Here is a 9,477-nt window from a genome sequence, read left to right on the forward strand (position 1 = left end):
TGGAGAAGCTCACGGCTCTCCAACGGGAGATTGAGAGACCAGTGTCGGACTGTTAGAACAGCTTTGAAATTCATATGAGTTGTTCGCACTAAAGTAAAAACCACCATCAATTCATGCGGATACCCCTTCGGCGCCAACTGCGGTCTCAAGGCTGGAGCTGAACAACAACACCCTGATAACGACTGTGTTTAGACTGTTCTTCCCATTCTATGCAAGGCCACCTGTGTTGGCTGAAAGACTGTTTACTTAGCCTAGCAGGGCGAAGGACAGTGTCTCAGCTGAACTCTGGACACATACACACACACGCACACAGACATATATACACATGCAGATGTACACTCATCCCCCCTCCCCCTCCAAACGGCTTCAACGCTTATTCCCCTCCGATGCTGACGGTGGATCAAGGAGACGAGCGCTTATGCTGCAGGCCCGGATGTGCTGTCTACATTGGCTGTCTGTCACCCTTTACCCACCCCTGTTGCTTGTCATGTGTTTCTTTGGTGTATTAAGAGTTTTTTTTTTTTTCATGTGCAGAGGTGTTTTTTTTCTGTTCTCTAACTGATCTCCCTGTTGGAGCTCAGTCTGGGGGGAGTTATTTTTTTCTTATCTTTCCTCATGTTGTGCATTTTCCATCTTTATACCTCTCTGACCTGTCTTCCCCATGTGATGTTTGTGCAATGTATGTATGGTCAGAAGGGTAAGATGGTGCTGGCAAAGGTCGGCAGCCTTAACCCAATTTCCTTCGGGGTCAACTTTAGGATCAATAAAGTTTTATCGAATTGAATTATTGAATTGAATTGGTAATTGCTCAGAAAATCTGGTATTTTCCCGTTTTCTCCTGGTTAGATTCACTGACAGTCACTTCCATATATTGATAAACTACTGCTAAGTAAAAATAACAGTGTTATATAGTTTATAATTTTCAACAGTGTACTGTACAAAATAGAACAATATATGCCAGATGTGGTGTGGCGCTTGTGTGTAGTATCATCTCTTTGGCTTGGCAGAGGGCAGCAGTATCAGGAATGATAGAAAGGACAGCTATCATGGTAATCATCCTGTTTCAAATCTTTTAACTCAAGTATTAGAAATTATGTAGTATAGTAACATCTAGGCTGACGTGTTTATGGCAGCATTTTAATCATGATTTTAAAGGGTGTGGATTGCAGGTATTGCTCTGACACTGTGTATAAATGTTATGGGGCTCAGTGCTGGTTCTTACAGTTTGAGCTTTCTATCCATCCCAGCTGTCTTAGGGTGAGAGGCAGGGTACATCCTGTACAGGTTGCCAGTGTGTCGCAGAGCTAACATGTAGACACAGACAGCATTTCACACTCACATTCAAACCTATGGGCAATATTTACCAATACTCTAACCCCCAAAATGGTAGTTAGCTAGATCTTAAAAAAGCGGGACTGCATGCAGTCATAGAAATGCTCAGCCCGTTCTCACTCCCGAGGCGTAACATGCCGACGTTTTGTCACGTCCCGCGGCGTTCCTGAGGAACGCGAAAGGAGACCTTCGGCATTCTTATGGTACGTGGCGGGTTATGGCCAAAATCCAGTGCAATGACGGTCCCGCGGTAATAGACGTTCCAGCCCTGTATTCCAGCCCTAAACCTAACCTTATCCCTAGCCCTAACCATAACCTTTTTCCTGACCTTAACCATGACTTTAATTATGTTAAATAGCGTGTTTCTAAGCGATTTGAAGAAAAAGAGCGAACATGTGTAGATTGAGTCCATACGGTCCTCATATTTCCTCATTTTTCCGAGGTCGTCATTTAGGAACGTGGTGGGTAGCCGAAAACGTAATATGTTGACGATTTGTCACCTAGCGTAAAATGTTACGCTTTGGGAGTGAGAACGTGTTGGAAATGCTACATGGTATAGCTAATAAAAGCTAATATATTTGATAATATTATAGCTAATCTGAGAGCTAACAAGAAAAAGGAATGCAGTAAGGCAATGGATTTGAAAATGAGGAGTGGAATTATCTTTTTTAAGAAATACATTTTTGATCCATTTACTTATATTTTTTTTGTTGAACTGTATTTTAGAAAAGATATTGAAAATGCTTTTTTAAATTTGAAATTCAAAAATCCATCCATTCGCTTCCGCTTTATCCTTTTCAGGGTCGCGGGGGGCGCTGGAGCCTATCCCAGCTGTCATAGGGCGAGAGGCAGGGTACACCCTGGACAGGTCGCCAGTCTGTCGCAGGGCCAACACACAGGGACAGACAACCATTCGCACTCACATTCATTCGCACATTCACACCTAGTGGCAATTTGGATTATCCAATTAACCTATCCCCACAAGCTGCATGTCTTTGGACGGTGGGAGGAAGCCGGAGTACCCGGAGGGAACCCACGCAAACACGGGGAGAACATGCAAACTCCACACAGAAAGACCCCGGCCTGATGTTGGAATTGAACTCAGGACCTTCTTGCTGTGCGGCAACAGTGCTAACCACCGTGCCACCAGAAAATTCAAAAATGTTTTTTGAAATTAGGTTTCTATTGAGATTTTTTTTTATATTTCATTACTAAATAATAAATGACTATAGTCAGTGTTGGGAAGGTTACTTTTAAAATGTATTCCACTACAGATTACAGAATACATGCCCCAAAAACTAGTTTGTAACGTATTCCGTTACGTTACTTAATGAGACTACGTATTCTGAATACTTTGGATTACTTAATATATTATCATGCTTTTTACAACTACATTAATGTACTATTGCTGTGTGATTTATTACTATTACTGAAGGATACTCGCCATACCAATACCAACTAGATTTTTAAGTCTTAATATAAAATGAGTAACAATAGGGTGGACATTATGTAAGGCTGCACTTTTTACAGCGATCTTGTATAGAAAACTATTCTGCGCGTATATAAAACAGGTCCGCGGCTCTGAACCGTAGTAAAGGGACCTCTGGCTAATACGTCGGGTTCGTGTCGGGCTCCTGGAATTACCATAAATAGAGAGGGCATAGCCTAACATATGAAATTGGAAAAGACCGCCATGTAATCCCTTTATTTCAACAAAGTAACTGTATTCTGAATACATCTTTTTTAAACGGTAACTGTAATGAAATACAGTTACTCATATTTTGTATTTTAAATACGTAACGGCGGTACATGTATTCCATTACTCCCCAACACTGACTATAGTAATGTCAAAATAAATGAAGAAATTACAAAATGAATTCGTAAATGAATTTACTAACGTACTGCACACTGAACTCTTTATTTTTTGATGCACGCGACTCTTCTGTTCACGCATAGTTTGTAGGTGTCGGCTGCAATGTAATCTAAAAACATACCAATGATTTGTTACAGTGGTCAGTATGTTACGCGTTGGGATGAGAACATGTTACGCGTTCAGAGACACGAGATCAGATCGGAATTAATCTCTACATGTGACACGAAAATCAAATTAACAAAGTATTATGTATGTTAAATCTGTTCACTTTCAGATGCTGAATCACTTTGGAAGACACTGTGTTATAGTGCATGACAAATCAGTGGTATGTTACGCATTGGAGATGATAATGGTAAATATACAGTCTGCAGCCCTCTCTGTGCAGCAATAAGCAGTGGTGGAAATGAAGGCACCAGCACCTTCAGCTTAACTAATGATTAACAAATAATCTTGATTTTCTCAGACTGTTGTGCATGCACACTCGCCATATCCTTATCTTCATTCAAGATAAAAAAGACTGGTCCCTTCCAACAGTTTAGCTAATTACATTTTTTCATTTGGTTTATGGTGCAAGTCCATCTTCATCCGTGATCACCACCCTCAGGCGCAATCACACCAATTTGGGATGGGAGGCCTTGGACTGGATATGAGTCAGATCATCCTGGTTAATAACACCACAGTAGCCGGAGTGACGCAGGAGCTCTTTTAGTACATTTTTTCTTTTATCATTACAAGGACCTCAGAGGAACCTAAAGTTTTTGTTTCTGTTCAGCTTTTTGTTTGATTTGTTCTCACTTGTTTTGGTGGTAAATTTACTAAACTATTTTCCTAAACTGAAATGCTAATCATAATCTAAGGAGCTTGGAAAGAAAAGCGTCTGGACTTCTTTGAGTTGCTTGAACACGTTTCACCTCTCATCCGAGAAGCTTCTTCAGTTCTAAGGGTCAAATGGTGGAAAGTCCCAGATTTAAACCCACTGGGAGTTTCCCCTCGAAGAGGGACAAAGGACCCCCTGATGATCCTCTACCTAATCACATGAGCCAAGGTGTGAAAGCAGGTGTGGGTCACAATCAGCCAGGGTTTTGGGTGAGCTCATTGTGAAACCTGGCCCCACCCTATCATGTGATTTCCTGAGGTCAGATGGCCCAGGATGTGAGTGGGCGTCTGGGAAGGGATCTCAAAACTGGATTATAGATGGCAGACAGTTGGTGTCGCCTCTGTTCAAAGATGGTCGCTGACAGTGGGCGTAAATGGCTTCTTTCACTCCTCATTCAAACCATCTGTCCTCTCTGTCCAAAATGTGTCATCCTCGAAAGAGTGACCTTTGTCCTTTAGATGCAGATGAACTGCTGAATCTTGTCCTGTGGAGGTGGCTCTTCTATGTTGTGCCATGCGCTTGTGAAGTGGCTGTTTGGTCTCTCCGATGTAGAGGTCTGGGCATTCCTCGCTGCGCTGTACAGCATACACCACACTGTTAAGTTTGTGTTTAGGAGTTTTGTCTTTCGGGTGAACCAGTTTCTGTCTGAGTGTGTTGCTGGGTCTGAAGTACACTGGGATGTTGTGCTTGGAGAAAACTCTCCTGAGTTTCTCTGATACTACATAGGGGATGACAATGTTGTTGCATCTGTCTTTCTTATCCTCCCTCGCTGGTGTCTGATCTTCTTTTCTGTGCATCTTTGCTGACTTTATAAAAGCCCAATTAGGATAACCACATGTTTTGAGTGCTTCCTTTACATGTGTGTGTTCCTTCTTTTTCCCTTCAAGCTTAGAGGGAACATGTTCTGCCCGGTGGTGTAGGGTCCTGATTACACCAAGTTTGTGTTCCAGAGGGTGATGGGAGTCAAAGAGGAGGTACTGGTCCGTGTGTCCGTGCCATTCTCTTCAATGTGCACAGCGCAGTCCAGGAAAGGCAAACAGTCGTCCTTTGCGTCTTCCCTGGTGAACTTCATGTTTTTATCCACGGCGTTAATGTGTGCAGTGAAGGATTCCACTTCTTGTCTTTTGATTTTGACCCAGGTGTCGTCTACATATCTGTACCAGTGGCTGGGTACTCTCCCTTTAAAAGAGCCAAGAGCCTTTCTTTCCACTTCCTCCATGTAAAGGTTGGCTACAACATAATAAACAAACAGAGATAAGGCAAAAAGAAAGCACACACAAAAAGAAAGAATAGCGCCCCCACAGTAATAGTGTCATTTGTAAATAACACTGTAAATACATTCTAACTAAAATGTATTCAGCAGTTTCCACAGCAGGGAGTCACTTGCTAACATAAGTCTGTCTTTGTCCCCAAAAAACTACAACATTGTTTTCTCTCACTCAAAGTGTCAGTTTGTCTCCTCTGTCAAACTGAAATTATACTTCCAGCCAGCTGGCAGCCAGGCATACAGTCCTGGTGTCATTACACCAAAAGCGAGCATGAGGTATCACCAGTGTTGGGAAGGTTACTTTTAAAATGTATTCCATTACAGAATACAGAATACATGCCCCAAAATGTATTCTGTAACGTATTCCGTTACGTTACTCAATGAGAGTAACGTATTCTGAATACTTTGGATTACTTAATATATTATCATGCTGTTTACAACTACATGAATGTACTATTGCTGTGATTTATTACTGTTACTGAAAGTCCGCGGCTCCGAACCGTAGTAAAGGGACCTCTGGGTAATACGGTGGGTTCGTGTCGGGCTCGTAGCCGAAAACTAGCTTTACTTTGTTGTCTGGGTCAACCTTGCTAGCGAGAGACAGAGAGAGGCGTTGAAAGGCTGCTGCAACGGGACTTATTGTTTCAGAGGAAAACACGAACACGGTGTACAGTCGAGTCTTAATAGCTTACTTACAACTGGGCTCGTCAGGCACTCTTCTTGGCTGCAGTGGTTATTATTATATTTACATGCTTCCAGCTCCCGTTTTTGCTCGATGACAGCTCGTACTTTTCCTTTCTCTCCCTCCCTCGCTCACAGACACATAACGTGTAAGGCAGTCCATTCTCCCTGCAGCACGGACTACACTGCCTATGATGCTACATTCCTTAGAGCTATACCTGTAGCATTCTGCCTATTAGCTTAGCACAACAACAACAGGCGCTCTCTCACCCAGGAAACACGCAGAGCGAGAGCGTCACCCTGTAACCATGGCAACCGTAACGCTGCCACCTGGAACAACAGAACGTAGCTGTCAAACAAAACCCAAACAGTCCTGACCCGCCACAATATGAAACAGGGAAGTACCGCCGTGTAATCCATTTATTTCAACAAAGTAACTGTATTCTAAATACCACCTTTTTAAACGGTACCTGTAACGGAATACAGTTACTCATATTTTGTATTTTAAATACGTAACGGCGGTACATGTATTCCGTTACTCCCCAACACTGGGTATCACACAGAGATGACATACCTCCATTGTTTCAACAGAAACATGGAAAACATCTGACTCAATTGGGAACAAAAATTATGTGGAAATCTTGTTTTTGTTATAGCTCTAAAATGATGGTAAATAACTACAGTGAAATTAAGGTGCCTACTTTTCAAAAATGATTTTTATTTTTATTTTTTTTATTTTTTTTTTTAGAAATTGTACATAAACCCATTCACACAAGGTATTCGGGCTTCTTTGGTTTATTACAATACCTGCTTTTATATGAAAATGCCAGCACAGATGTTAACCCTCTGAATGTGCATTTGCCAAGGACACACAACAACCACAGAAAAACTAAAAAAGTATATGCTTTGTATATTCTGCTGTGTTGTTTTAGACTTTTGAATACACTGTTTATTGAAAGCAAGTTGTTTGTTGTGTTATAATCAGAAAGTGCATCTAATTACACTAAACTAGATAGATAAAAGATATGATAAAAGCCAACTGCATTTAGGAGATAAAGTAAAAGGTTATTGTTTATTCTTGTTTCGCTTAAGTAAGTAATTACTTACTTATATTACTACAATAAATAGCTGAAATGTAACAAGAGTGTGAAAAAAGGCTTTATTTGAAAACTTTGAAATTCTTTTTTCAGGGGCAAAAGACTCCATTTCAATTATCATTTGTTTCTTTTTAACGAATAGCAAAAAAAAGAAAAGGAAGTAGTATCGGAGCAAAACTTCATCCAAAAAAAAAAAAAATCAGCACCAAATTCAGCACTTAAACCAATTATTATACTGGTAAATTATCACATTGGAGAATCAAAGACCAAGCCAAAGTGCCCCTTAAAAGTAATTAAAATTAAAAAATGTTCAAATCATTGTTACAAAGAACCATGAACATTCTTGTGAATAGCTTTAATCCTTTAAGTGAAGGATGGGAGTGGCAGACTCCGTAAACTTGGTGGGGATCAAGTTCAATCAGAGTTTGTCAAACCTTTAACCTTTAATAAGTGCTTTGTTCCATTTTGTGTTGAAAAACACAAACTCAGAGTACATTCAGCACCCTAATGGTGACATGGTAGGTTGACTTCAATCTAGAGCTTTTTAACCAGTAGCATCACTGAATTAGAGAGAATTCCTACAGCCAGACTAAAAGTGTGTTGGGAAGCCAGAAGTCTGATGGTGTAAACAGGGGCTCTCTCCCTTATTCTTTACCTTCCTCTTTACAAACATCAGACTCCCGATTCAACCTCACTATCACCTCCAGAAGTTCTCTGATGATACAGCCATTGTTGGACGTGTATCTGAGGGGAAAGATTTAAAGTATAGGAAAATCATCACTGGCTTCCTCTTCTGGTGTGAAGTCAACCTGCACGTCAACAACAGTAAGAAGTGGGAGATGGTGGTTGACGTCTGGAGAAAATGAATACCCCTCACACAGGTGAACATCCAAAGTCGTGGACAGATACAAATCCCTGGTTATTTACCTAAACAGTAAACTGGACTGGTCAGAAAACACTCATGCTCTGTAGAAGAAGGGCCAAAGTCATCTTCATCCGCTGGGCATGCTGAGGTCTTTGGGGGTGTGTAGGACATTACAGAGGACCTTTTTTGACATGGTGATGACTTCTGCAATCTTTTATGCAGTTGTCTGCTGGAGTGGCTTAATTTACTGATAAAGAGGGTGGGTAGAGGAGGATCTTAAGGATGTCCGTAATGAACAATACCTCTCAGCCCCTGCGTGAGACTGCAGAGGCCTTGAGCAGCTCCTTGAGTGGTAGATTGTTAGAGCCACTGTGATCTTTATCAATTTTTCTAATATACTTCTAATTTATTTTTTCTTTTTGATCCTTTTGCTGCTGTAACAAATGACATTCCCCAGTGTGGGATTAATAGAGTCTATAAATCTATGCAGAGTTTGGCATCTGGATAGATTGATTACTTCTATGGACAGCAGGTAACTGTCCATAGAACAGGTAACGAGTTGAGGAGGCTCCCAATGTCAGCTCGATATCTGTACAAAACACCCCTGGGAGCCAGAAATCTTGCTTATTTCATTCATGAAAATGTGAATTAATTGATAACCTTTTTTGAAATGCATTTTTCTGGATTTTTTGGTTATTGATCTGTTTCTCACTGTTCAAATAAACCGAGCAGTAAAATTATAGACTGATCATTAGTTTGTTAGTGGGCAAACTTACAAAATCATGTACTGCATGCAGTGTATGCCATATGTACTAGCAAAACCACTTTTCAGCAGTGAGCTTGATAGAGGCTGTTATTCCAGAGTCTATGTTGTTATTTATTTGACAGACATGTTTCCGTCGTCATTAATTTATCACATCTAAAAACAGGCCTGCTGCAGCTGGATGTGGACAGAGTGAAAACAATGACTGGAGGCAGCATATTGCATGTTGAAGGGAGAATTAAATGAGCATAAGCCCCCTGGCTTTATGTCCTAGGTCGTCTGTTAATTTTTCATGGGTGCCTCACTAATTCATGAGGACATCTGTTTTGGCAGCTTCCACTTTATAAGCTCCATGTTCTGCAGTTATGAGCAACGCCAGCTGCAAACCGATTAGACGGGACTTCTAATGGAAATTCAAGCAGAGGAAAACTTTGCACAAACACTACAGCAAAACACAGACACATACTGGCATATGTTGTCCTCTTACTCTCATTTGCAAAACTAAAAGTTACAGCCCAACTAGTACTCCCTAGAGGCCCCAGCCTTCAATAGCCTATTAAAATAACCCTCTTTTGCAGTTGTTCACAGTCTTAACAGTGCTACTTATTCCCAAAGGCTACACTAGCCCAGATAAATTTGAAAACGGCGTTTTCAAATTTATCCGCGTTCATACTATCGTTTTCAGTTGTTTTCACAGAGTTGTGCGTCCACATTAAAATGTC

Source organism: Neolamprologus brichardi, unplaced genomic scaffold (genome assembly GCF_056152115.1).
Source record: "Neolamprologus brichardi isolate AB-2024 unplaced genomic scaffold, ASM5615211v1 NODE_ptg000008l+_length_2720982_cov_1, whole genome shotgun sequence".
Taxonomy (NCBI): domain Eukaryota; kingdom Metazoa; phylum Chordata; class Actinopteri; order Cichliformes; family Cichlidae; genus Neolamprologus; species Neolamprologus brichardi.